General features: G+C 38.5%; 1 protein-coding gene across 1 annotated transcript in view; it reads right to left on the bottom strand.

The window, feature by feature from the left end:
• Positions 1 to 13,335, bottom strand: part of SMC6 (structural maintenance of chromosomes 6) — a 1,850,548-nt gene that overhangs the window by 1,003,028 nt on the left and 834,185 nt on the right. The gene's annotated exons all lie outside the window — the stretch shown is intronic.

The following is a 13,335-nucleotide window of genomic DNA, read 5'->3' on the forward strand; positions in this document are numbered from 1 at the left end:
CTGTAAGCTGCTGAAGTTGCTACCATCCTAGCAGAATGTGTTACAACAGTATTTTTCCAAAGTGCCATGTTTGTTAATTAACAAGAAAGCCTGTTGTCTTCTTTTCCAAAAAAGTCTGTTTTCCTGAGGACTTCATGGTTGTCTGTGCATGCCCACCTTCAATCTATCAGTCTAGATAAAAAAACTTGGAATTAAATAGACTGGCTAAAGACAGATCAATGATTCCAGGTTGGGCATGAGGAGGGATTAGCCTTTAGTAATACCATTTCATTATTGAAAGCAGCTTGTACATTAAGGTTTTTAATGCTGAGAGTCTTCTTCCTTAGGTTGTATTGGCAAAATAAGGTGTTTTCCAAGAGAAGTACTCAATGCTCACTGTGTCAGGAGGTTTAAAAGGGGGCAGTTAAACTTTACAAGTTGCTCAAAATCTTAGGGAGGAAAAATATTCATATACAGAGCATTTATGTGCACACCACCTGTTGAAAAATTTGGTACACAGGCACAGACCAAAGAAAAAGATACTGGTTAGCTTTGGCAAAGACCCTCAGTATCCTTGGCAGCACTAAATAAAAGACTGGCTCTATCCTCTTAAACCTTGAGAAGCGCTTTCTGAATCAAAAGGAATTGATAAAAGGCAGCGTGAACTCAGAGTTCACACAAATGTAGGAAGATTCTACCTTAAACCCTCCCATCCTTCCAAACTTACCTCACATCATTCAACTCACTTCTCTCCCTCTCTCACAACTTCACGGTTACTATGCCTTTCTATCTCCCATTATATACAGCTTTACTAAAACGAGTAATGCCACTACTAAGTATCCACTGCATTTGGACCTTGAACAAATGGTACTCAGTGGACAAATCACCGTAGAGACTTTTGAATTTTTAGAGACAAAACACCCTAGGATCCCAACGATATTTGGGATCCCAAAGACTCATAAATCTATCTCTGACCCACCAATGTGACCAATAGTAGATGCTAAAGCATCTAAATCCTTTAGCATTGCTAAATTTATTGATGAAAAGAACGGACCTCAATAATTAGGGATTCATGGGATTTTCTCAGGAAAATCAAACCGGATATGTTTGATAAAAACTTGATTCTTGTTACTATAGATGTTTGTGATTTATTTTCAGTAATAGCTCATCAAATAGGGCTTGAGTGGTTTTATGATTTCTTATGTAGTAATAGTACATTAGACCATATTACAATATTAACAATTCAAGCCTGTATGGAAATTGTACTTGAGAATAATTTCATTACTTTTGAAGGGCACCTTTTTAAACAATGGCAAGGTGTTGCAATGGGTGCTTGCTGTGCTCCAGTGTTTGCTAATATTGTACTGGCACAATGGGAAGATTTGTATGTGTTCAATTCTGAATTCAGGACTTCATGGGTACTGTATGGGCGGTACCTGGATGATATTGTCCTGTTCTGGAAGGGGAGTGAATATGACCTGAATAGGTTTTTCACTTTCATTAATGAAACAACTACTTTCTTAAGATTTACCATGAACAAAGATCTTGATTTAGTCAATTACTTGGATGTTACCATCACGAAAGATTATGAAAGAGAATGTTTCACTTCCCGACTGTAATGAAAACCAACTTACTCAAATTCGTTATTACACTTAACGAGCTGGCACCCATTGCACCAAACGAAGGCACTGGTAAAAGGCCAATATGTAAGATTAGCCAGGATGGTGTCTGAACCTGATGAATTTAAAACTGAATGTGACATTATGAAGGATATGTTAGAAAAGAGAGGGTAACCGGAGATGTTCATAAATGACATAGTGATTGAGGTTAAAAATAAAAGGACAAGTGGGCACTTTTTCCCCCACTTAGCCAAGGAGAATTCTGACATAATAGGTGATGAGGGAATCAGGACACATAGTTTTGGACGTGCATTAACACTGACTTTTACATCCAATTTTTATGATATTAAGAACATTATCAACAAATATTGGAGACTATTCCATGTGGACATTGATGTTAAAGAAAAAATAGGGGACAAACCTGTTGTGGTCTATAAGAAAGATACCTCATTAAAAGGACTATTAGAAAGGAAAAACAAGAATTGTGGGCAGCTAGGTGGGAGTTTTGAGTGTGGAAGATGCTCCCAATGCCCTTATATGATGGAATCTGTGAGCATTAAGATCAAGAATTTTGGAAGTATAACAACAGGGAAAAAGCATTACTGTTACAGTAAAGGGGTGGAATATATGTGGCACTATGTGACTCATGTGAGAGTTACTATGTGGGAAAAACAAAGAATGCACTTAGATCAAGAATTTACCAACACCTTTATGATATTAAACAAAAAAAATGAAAAAAAAAAATGCCCTTTACAAACATATTAACAGTCACCCTCAGCATGGGTTTAGATTTTTGGTTGTAAAACAGGTTGATTTGGGGCCTCGGGGGGGGCAGTAAAAGATTTTTTGGAATTTTTGGAAGTGAAGTGGCAAATAAAACTAAATGCTTACTAGGCCCCAGGGTTAAATGACAAGATTTCCTTGTGCCCTTTGTTAAGACTTAAATCTATGTTCATGTTATGAATTATACATGAATTTATAAATGTTATAGTTGGGATATTAATATGCATTAGTATCCGTATTAATGTTTCAACAATTTAAAATCTTTTGTCTGGTTTTATATGTATATTTTAATACAATCTTGTATGCATTAATATTAATGACACTAAGAGGGGAAATGATGTAATGCATATTGTAGTGATTGGTCAAGGGGTATTATTTAAACTTTGTTTTTTTTTAAACAGGTTGTATTCTGAAGAAGTAATTTTACCTGACGAAAACGCTAAATAAAAGACTGATTGAACTACACTGGTGTCATTGCTGCCTGGTGGAGTGTTTGCCTTGGGATTATTAGTTATCCACCGCATCTATTAACAATGCAATTATGTATGTATGTATGTACTGCATTCTATTGTTACTGAAACTGTTAGAGGTCACTGACTTCTTCTTGACTCTGTTTTTTTACATTCCTTGACTCATTCTGTAAATACATGCTGTGTACTTTCAAATATGCCACTTTTTTTCAATTGTAATTTTGAAACTATTTGTGTAATCAATCTTTTGTTTTTGTACTCTCTTGTTGTACTACTCACTCTAACCACTATGTATAATTTAGAATACATCATTCTATGCAACTATGACTTTATGTACTTAATTATCCTGGAGTTTTTCTCCTCGAGTCCCCATTGTAAATGGGCTTCTAGCTCAGCTGAAGCAACCCAGTTAACAATTGTCAAATAAACAAATAAATGAGAAGGGCTCTTATCCATACAGTTTAGTAAGGAAGAAGGCAGTATAACATTTGGTGGTGATGTCTGAGAAATGGGTTAAACAGGTGAACTTCTGGTAAGACTCACATTCATACAATGTCCTGAGAAGTCCGTGGATCCAGATATTCAAAACACCAGAGTTACTGCCTAATCATTAAGTGTGAAACTTGCTTTTTTAGCCTTGGAAGATGCACTTCGTAAAGGGGAAAACTGTGCGTAATGGGTCATTACCAGATCAAAACCAAATCAAAAGTTTCTCTTTGCAGAGCTGAAAAGGTTTGATTCTCCTTGTCTGGAGAACCATATAGCAGTGGTGTTGTCCATGTTGCCTTGCAGGCAATCTGGAAACAGCTCTCCTGAAAGGCTGACAAGCTTCTGTTTATTACATAACTTCTTTCAGATTGATGTAAAGAGGACCGTCCCTTCCTTAAGATTCGTTGCCTATACTGACATACTATTTAAGTGAATTTACCAAGACTCTGTTGTTAACTGCTGTTACTGAAAAAGGAATCAAAAACATCCCCTAAGGGAATGTTTTAGGGGATCCATCCAGCAAGGAAGTTCTTTGACCAGGAAGCTGAAACAGGTGAAGCACATCCTCTAAAAATCTGAAGCTTTGTTCCCAAATATTCCTGATAGCCCACTCATGTTTTTTCGTGTGCAGTCTTTCATAAAGGACTTATGAGAAAGTAGAATGATATGTATTTCACGGATCTTCATTACTGTCCTAGTGTGAAGGTCTCCTGCTGTGCAAACTACTGCAATTTGGATTTTCAGCATGCATTCCCATTTTGCACATGGGTATGGAGTGTCACTTCAACAGTGACAATCATCTAGACCCAAGTTTTAAACTGCTGGGTGGCTAGCCTTGCCGTGGTAGTTCCTCCACACCACACACTCGCACGTGCACTCAGACCTACTGCCAGTTTATTATGTTCAATCTACCTACTGCATGTGTTTGGAATGTGGGCGGAAACTTGAGCACCCAGAGGAAACACACACGGACACAGGATGATCATGCAGACTCCACACAGAAGGCACACCAGCCAAGAATCAAACTGGGGAGCATCTTGCTTTAAGGCAACAATGCTATCTACTCCACCACCTTGCCACCCTTAGGAAAGAAACAAAAAATAATTTGGCAAGACTCTACAGTTGCACAAAAACAGGCTACTGACCTAGAAGTCACAGATAACATTTTTAGTAGTTTACTGTGACCTTAAGGACTGCGCATTACTATCAATGCTGTAGTAACAGCTCCTGAGTCTCGGCTAGCCAAAAACAAATGTCCAGAAAAGGTAAAATGGTTATGTTTCGCTCCTAAGATGTGCAAGCATAGGAACCAAACATATTCTAAACACTTTGGGAATGAGGATAAAGCAAATGACACAGCTGAAAGCTGAAAATGACAATAACCTAACTGAAAGTCAAGGTACTTCCTGTGAGGTGATCCTAATGGAATGTGCAGGCAAGGATCTTCATATCCAGTACTGCCATACAGAATCCCTCTTCTATGCAAGGCAGTAGTGTCTTCAGCATTACCATACAGAATTTATCTCTGTGTACATGAATTCAGGTCCGAAAAACCTACTACTGGTGTCAAACTCCTGACCAATTCTGAGGACGTGAAGCAGTCAGGAATGGATGCCTGACTTGGATGAGTGGATGGCATCTACTGTGCTCTGCTTTTTCTGAAACAGCTGATTCATTAGCTATAAAGGCTACGTAAGCTAATGTGATGCAATGGGGAATGTGATAAGCTTGAGGTTTCTATAGAAAGTGTATTGTACAACCTTGCACTGCTGTTTGTTATAATCACTTGTTCCTGGTTACTTCCTGCCAAGAGGTGAAACATTGTTGAAAATTTCCTCCAAATGGGTAAAAGGGAAAGGGAAGGAGAAGGAAACAGCATACAGCCACTTGGGCGAGTTGTTCTGGTTATTTCCATTTCCCACCAGAACCTGACAGGTTGCTGGAGGCTGCTTTCCTTTGTACTTCCTCTGGACATGAAGCTGCTGAACGTGTGCACCAGTACCATGAAAGTACTTTTATTAGAGAAGTAGTCCTGCTGAAACTCAGGCACAGAAGCTTGGTACATGTCCTTGAAAGATGAATCCAGTATTCACCTTTTTTTTTTTCAGTTCAATGGTTAAGTAACCAGTTGGCTGATCAAAAAATAATTCTTTGACTATGGTGGATGCCAAAAAAAGCAATTACTGGAAAATGGAAATCAAAGTCTAAACCAACTGTAAGAGAAGTTGTGAATATTGTAAGAAAAATAAAAGAACTGGAAGCGGGATCTTTGGAAAAGGGTAGAAGCAAATTACATATAAAAAATGGGAATTTTGGGACCAATACATCCAGAATGATGGTTTTTGGAGCAGAATGAAGTTTAAGGGAAGGCAGAAATTTAATAAGCTATGTAATGTTTGATTGACAATGACTGTACAGAAAATTGTATGTAATGTATAATGTTTGCAACTGAAAATGTCAATATGTTTTTTTCATTTATATACATGTATGACTGACTGTCATAAGGAATAATTCAATAAAGATGTTTCTTGTTTTAAAAAAAAAGATGATGTAATCACCTGACTTGTCAGTTGGGCATTTAACAAATAACAGTTTACGTCACCTGGATAATTTTCATTTCTCACCCAAGTGTGCCTTCTCATTACTATGCCTTACATGGCTGACATTTAGAAATAGTACTGGCGCTCATAATCTAGTAATGTAGACTACTACTTTCTCTTGAAGCAAGGCATTTTTTCAATCTGCTCATCAGTTTCAGACATTTTTCCAAATGTTTCCTGTATCTGACCCAGAACTGAACTTTTGACAAGAAACTGTGTGCGCTAAGTAATTAGCAGCTCAAAATGCTAGGGTACTGGATGTGTAGTCCTTCTTCCAAACCTGCAGCTAGAAGAATAGATTTTTTTTAATTGTGTGACGGCAGACAAGATACATTTTAAAGACACATGATTTCTGGTTGTTACACACATCTTCTCTCTCTTTTGCAGCCTAGCATAGTTGGTACTTAGAGCTCTGCATCTGGATGCAGTATTGGCTCACATCAGATAAAGTACTGAAGGAGAAGGGGGGTTTTCTCCACTTGGGTTTTGGCAAACTCATAATCTTCATATAACATGTCTTGGCTGAAGACAGTATTTAAGAATGCATTGTGTTCTGAGGGGAAACACTGGAATGACAAGACATACCCTTCTGCATCAATAAATTCTAGTGACAGGATTTGTCAAACACGTCCCCTTCTTCACAAGAAGAAAAAGTTGAGGAGTTCTTTTCCTTTTTCACGGCATAAGGACCAATACATGCCCTTGTTGTTGCCTAATTGTCTTTTGGACATTATCAAAGTACTTCCTAGCAAAACATTTAGTCTAAGGGAGGAGAAAATATAACTGGAATACTAGTGGGAAGTTCTCCAGAAGTCACTCTCTCTTTAGCTGCATTACAGGAGTATCCATAAACCAGTCAGAATCTGCCATCTCCTTAACTTTCATTAATATTCAGGATGACTCAGATGCCAAAACCAATAGAGTTTTTTGGTGTCAATAAATATCAAGATAATTTTTCTTCAAGCAGATAGCAAATGCTGGAGGTATAATGGAAAAGAGAGAGGTAATTGGGAACAAGTTTTTTGTGAGTAATAAGTTGACAGATTGTAAAATTACCTAAAGAGTACTCTGTCAGAAATGTTGGAGGGGCAAATGAATGTAACTAAGGAAACCAATCTTTTGAGCTGGGGGACAGGATCTGAACTGCCTACACACAGTACGGCTGCTAAAAATGGAATTACTAGAAAATGGAAATCAAAATCAAAACAACCTGTAAATGAAACACTGACTACTGTAAATGAGATAAAAGAATGAGAAGTCAATCCTTTAGAAAAGGTGAGGAGCAAATTACATATAAATAAATGCAATTTGTAGGAACAACATATACAGAATGGTGTTCAAGAGATGAGGGAGTTAGATTCAAGGGATGGCAGGAACTGAGCAATTTATGTAATGCTGGAGTGCACAATTGTTAGAAAGAAAACATATAAGTAATGAATATGACAAATGTTAACATTGATACATATACATTAATATAAAAAAATTAGCCATGTCTTAAGGGGTGCATTAAAAAAAAGGTCAGTGATTCCTCTACGTCATTAACTTTTTCCTGGGCTGAACGTGAAGCTGGTCCACCTGGATCAGTGTTTCTTTACCTTTTAACTGATACAGCAAATACAGGCAAGTCCGTAAGCAACTAGGTAAACATGCACACACACAAATGCAATTCTGATTCACAGAAAGTGGTTATGGCGCTTATGCTAATTTTTAGATTTGCTTTTGATCTATGCTTTTGGAATCTGTCACTGTGGTAAAAGCAACATCTTATCCAATGCTCCAAGTTTCCCTCTGCTCAAATCTAAAGCATGAGCAATTTTTATATTTCTCACTATTTGGCTTTTATTATTCATTAAGTAAAATTGGATAAACGCACAGTGCTCACTTGTAGTGCAACTTTCTTCCCACCAGTGGTTAAATTTCATCCACTTTCTGTTATCATCCTTTACTGCCACACTACAACTTTTAAAGTGCTTTCCCTTATTTAGCCTAATTCCTGCTGTCTCAGTGCAACGATATTGCAACTCCTCTTTATATTTTTAATTCATCCCAACCAGTTTTTGCTATTATATGCCTATTAATTTCTTGGGCAGTTCTTATGCTGTTAGTGTCTCCCTTTTTTCCAGTTCTCTGTGATAACAGTTTTGATCTTAAATACCATGAACCTCTGTACCCTCACATTCCTGTCCTACCACTGTTTTCCTTCCTACTGCACCCCTCACATATCAAATTCCCAAGAATTTTTCCCTCCTTGTGAAACATATAAAATATCCCCACAGAATTTTTCTGAATCTCCTTGGCTCACTGGCATCCACAGAATATATGCTTAATTCTTGCCTCTGCTTCTTCACGTCTTCTACACTGATCATTTTCTTTCCTTCCTTCTTTCACCAGTCTTTTAGGCATTAGAATCTGGGTAACACCCTTGACATCAGGTTCCCTGTACACCATGCCTTCTGTAAATGGTGGATTATTTGCAGTACTCTTTTTCCATTTTCTGGACTGATTTTCCTTCCTTTTTTCTAGCTTTTTCTTAATTCCATATCCCCTGCTCTCTCTTCCTTTATTCACAGCTCTTTGTATACCATTCCATGACTTTATTTTGTTATGTTTTGTCTTCATATTTCTTTTTTCCATGATTTTCTCCACCATTATGTTTTTGGAATTCTGTACCATTCTTTTTGGCTTTTCCATGTTTTTCTACTCCTCACTTCTTTCAGTAGATCGGCATCTTCTTTACAGGCATTGCAGTCCTCGTGCATGGTGCACTTAAGCTGATGGCCAGTGGTTCAAATTACTTTCTCAATATATCCCATGAATACATTCGAAGATCTGCCTCTTTTTTTATCTCGTATCATTTCTATCCTACTTGTTTTCTTCATAAGGTTCTCCTAAACCACCCTTTTCTCCAATAACCTTTATTCTTTGCATTCTCCACTAATCATGTTGTTTAGCACTTTCATTGCTCTACTCAATGTTTTTCTCAAATCTCTAGCTCCCTCCCTTTCTGTGTTTGTATCCAGTATGTAACGTGATAGATCAGAACATGTGTGTGCAAATGTGAAAGGGCCCATCTCCCATTCCTTCTGCATGCCCTTACATTATTTCTCTTTATCCTCCTCTCTCTTCCCCTTTCTGTCTATTCTTCCATCTCATTCTGCAGGCTTTGGTGTTTTCAGTCTGCTGCATCTACTTGGAGGTATCTTAACATTTGTAGTATTAAAGGGAGTACTATCATTCTAACTGCATTTAATCTCACCAATATTGTGAAGGTCCCCTTCCCTTTCCAGTGTAATTTTCTAATTTCCTCTAGGTTTTTCCATATGATCGCTTCTACTATGGTAGACACCACATACACAGCACTAAGTATTTGGGGAAACTCTCTTATCTTCTCCACTCTTCCTTGCTCCTTTCCTTCCCCCTACCCTGAGTAACACTCTATTTTGCTTATTGTACAGCAGGCATGAGATTGTTTGAAAGGTCTTGAAAAGTGTAGCTACTGCTGTTAGGGCTGAAAAGTTATTTAATGAGAATGAAGCTGCTGCTGCTGCCTGCTTGCTGAAACCAAAGTCTGATTAATGCACTTTTTAGCACTGTATTAACTTATGCGCAGTTACTAATAAATTAACTTCTCTATGTAACAGACGACACGTACAATACTGTCACAGTTTACAGCTTCTAATGTACCAAGTTTAGCTTTTTAATGAATGCAGGAATGATAGCTTTTTATTTTTCATTTACTTCAGAACTAATGAGTTTCTACATGTACCAAATCTAACAAAAATCAGATCTAATCCACCATTCAGTCACTGTTCTTTTTTATACCCTTTTTTATGAATGCAGTCTTTGGAATTCGCTTGATGTAATGTAGTTTATTGGGAACTTTTAAAGTCAGTACTTTGGTATTTGCCTGATGTCATATAGTTTCTATTGACAAGCTGCATTTTGTTTTGTTTCAAGGTGAACTCAAACTTTTAGGGAGTCGTTCCTGTTAGGAAATTGTTTCTGTTTCCAGCTGGTAGGGAGTTTATTCCTGCACCTGGGTTTCTTATCTGTAATTCTCCTTGAAACTTGGACCAGGCACAAAATATTCTGTATTACACACACAGTTGGATGCCAAGCTTGCATATTTCTAACTAAGGAAAGTTTAACCCTTTTGTGCATATATGCTAAACAGAAGTGCACATGCATTTACAATGTCTATATGTGTCTAAATATATATCTAACAGGGCTGCCTCTATATCCTCTGACAGCAACATACATTTGCACACATCAGGAATTTGGAGTCCATCCCCTGCATCCACCTCAGCTTACACAGTTTGCCACTTACACAAATTGCTAGCTCTTCTATCAATAGTGTTAAGAGCTGCAGCTGACAGTGGGCATCAGTCTTGTTACTCTGCTCACCTCCACCACCCATGGAACCCCTCTTTTAACTCCAATTTCTGTCTCTGGTGTACTGTATACTACCTGCACCAAATGGAAAAGGTGTCTCCCATCCCTCACTTACTAGAAGAAGCGCCATTTCAACATCAAAGGCTTTTATAGGTCAAAAAGTACAATCCTCCTTTTTTCAATTTCTATCTTTTTATCACTGTGCATGATCTCTACTTGTCTCCACAAATTCTGTATCACCCTCCTATTTTTTAAGAAACCATTCAGAACATGTATTACCAGTGGTAGAATCTAGTCTAACATTCTTTCTAATATATTGGCCAGTGCCTTTAGATCTGTGTTAATCTCAGAAATGAAGCAATATCTTTCTACTAGCATCCTATCATAAGTTCGAAGATTCATAGGTGGTTACTAGGCTACAGGCCCAATAGCCATTTTAAGCCTAGCCAAGCTTAACTCGAATTTACTAAAATATTGCTAACAAGTGTCAATATCCCAAGGAATTGTACAGTTATGATAAAGGCTTGCGTGTGCATGTGTGTATGCATACACACACACACACACACACACACGTAAATACATACACACAACCGTGTGTATGTGTGTGTATGTATATATATATATATATATATATATATATATATATATATATACATACACACACACACAAACGGTTTACCATCATGATCTCGTACAATAGTTACGCGAACTGTGGAAAGTCGAATGTCATGGTTCCAAGGTTTCGTAGTGTTGACCCGTAAATGTTGGAATGTACAACAGCGAATGCTAGTATGCATTCGTTGTTGTGGGTTCAATGTTTTGACTGGAGATCCCACTAGTGGGGATTGGGGAAATTTACCCTTTTCCTCACTGTAGTGCGATCCCAGAGTGTGTATATATAATTAGCAGGGGGTATGGGGGATGGGGGATGCAGGGGGGCTTGCCACCTTGCAAAATGTTAGTAGGAAGTCACCAGAAGCCCAGGTAAGTTGGATAATGTTAAATGTCGAATTACTGACATTACCACATTTGGTGGTTTGATCAGTCGACGTTTGGATTTCATGATGAATTTTTTCGGGCAAGTAAAGTACAGTTTTGTACCTACCATAAATGTAGATGTTCGAGGATTCCCTTGCTGCAGTCCTGACAATTGGGTATAGTCCGCGTCCCAGTCGGCCCGAATACCAGAGTATAAGGCTGACGTCGGTCATGGCGCCTTAGACTGACGTCAGTACGTCAGGGTACTAATGCGCATGACCGACGTCATTTCCTCAGTCTTTTCTTGCCCCAGATGTCAGAAGACCCAAAAAGACAAGTCCCAAAAACAACCTGCACCAAAAAACATGTACAATATATACAGTAATATATACAAAAATATAAGCATGTAAACTCACCTACACAACCACCCTGAAACACAGAGGGAAGGAGGGAGGGTAGAATTGGACTGCAGCAAGGGAATCCTCGGCCATCTACATTTATGGTCGGTCCAAGACTGTACTATGTTCTTCGCCTTCCCTTGCTGCAGTCCTGACAATTGGGCAGAATCCCAAAGCAGAGGTAAGGGAGGCTGGCAAATTATAAAGTAGCAGGAGCTGACAACATGCCTTGTAAAACAGCTGTGGCAAAACCAGCTCTAGTCTTAGAGTATATAGGCAGGTGATAATGCCTAGAGAAAGTATGCACTGAACTCCAAGTAGCTGCTTCCAGAATATCCTTAGTTGCCACCCCTTAGAAATGCTGTTGAAGTGGCAGTAGCCCTAGTGGAATGAGGCCTAATCCCAGCTGGAACCTCTTTGCCATGATGGGAATAACAAAATGCAATGCAAAAGCCAATCCATCTAGAAATAGTTTGTTTTGACACAGGCTTGCCCTGTGAACTTAAAGCAAAAGAAACAAGTAACTGCTGAGACTGCCTAAAATCTTTAGTCCTGCTCAAATAATAACGCAATTGCCTGTGTACATCTAAAGTGTGCAAAATCTTCTCCCTTTATTTTGAGGATCTGCAAAAAAAGTAGGCAAATGAATAGTTTGGTTTAAAGCCACACTAGAAACCACCTTAGGCATAAAGGAAGGATTAGTACGTAATGATACCCTGTCCTTATGGAAAATCAAAAGGGCTCTACTGCCATAAGGGCCTGCAACTCAGACACCCTTCTTGCAGAAGTAATAGCCAACAGAAAAGCAGTCTTCCATGACAAATATTTCAATTCAGCAGTAGCTGCAGGCTCAAAAGGTTGTAGAGTAAGTTTTTCCAACACAAAATTGAGATCCCAAGCAGGAGTAGGAGCTCTCGTGGGGGTCTTATATTCTTTGCCCCTCTAAGAAACTGCTTGAACAAAGGATGCGAAAACAAAGGTGGGTCACAATCATAGTGAGCTGAAATTGCTGCAGCATGAATCTTTATGGAAGAGAAAGACAAACCTTTGTCCAATAATTCAGTAAGATATTGAAGAGCCACACTCAAATTAGGCTCTGAAATCTCCAAATTCTTTGCTGTACTCCAAAATAAAAATCTCTTCCATTTTTCTGTACACTCTCCTAGTACTAGGCCTTCTAGCTTCCATAATCACATTTAAAACTTGTTGAGGAAGCTGAGACCTACCATGCTTCAACACAGAATATGCCAAGCTGTGAGATGAAGAGATTGAAGCTTGACATTGAGCAGATGACCGTCCTTCTGAGATAACAGATGAGGAATCAGAGGTAAAGGCCATGGAGGCTTCTTTACAAGACTCCTTAGAAGTGGGTACCAGTGTTGCCGAGGCCAATCTGGAGCTATCAAAATCATCCTTGGCCTGTCCTGTCTGACCTTTAGTAATACCTTTGGAAGAAGAGGTAGAGGTGGAAAGGCATAGACATGAAGGTTTTCCAACTGAAAGACAGAGCATCCACTTTCCAAGCTGTGTGATGAAACCCCTTTGTGCAATACTTTGGCAGCTGGTGGTTTAGTGGAGAAGCGAACAGATCTATGTCTGGAGTTCCCCATGACACTGTCAATTTCTG

The sequence above is a fragment of the Protopterus annectens genome, chromosome 1.part0 (genome assembly GCF_019279795.1).
Source record: "Protopterus annectens isolate FY-2018-M chromosome 1.part0, PAN1.0, whole genome shotgun sequence".
Taxonomy (NCBI): domain Eukaryota; kingdom Metazoa; phylum Chordata; order Ceratodontiformes; family Protopteridae; genus Protopterus; species Protopterus annectens.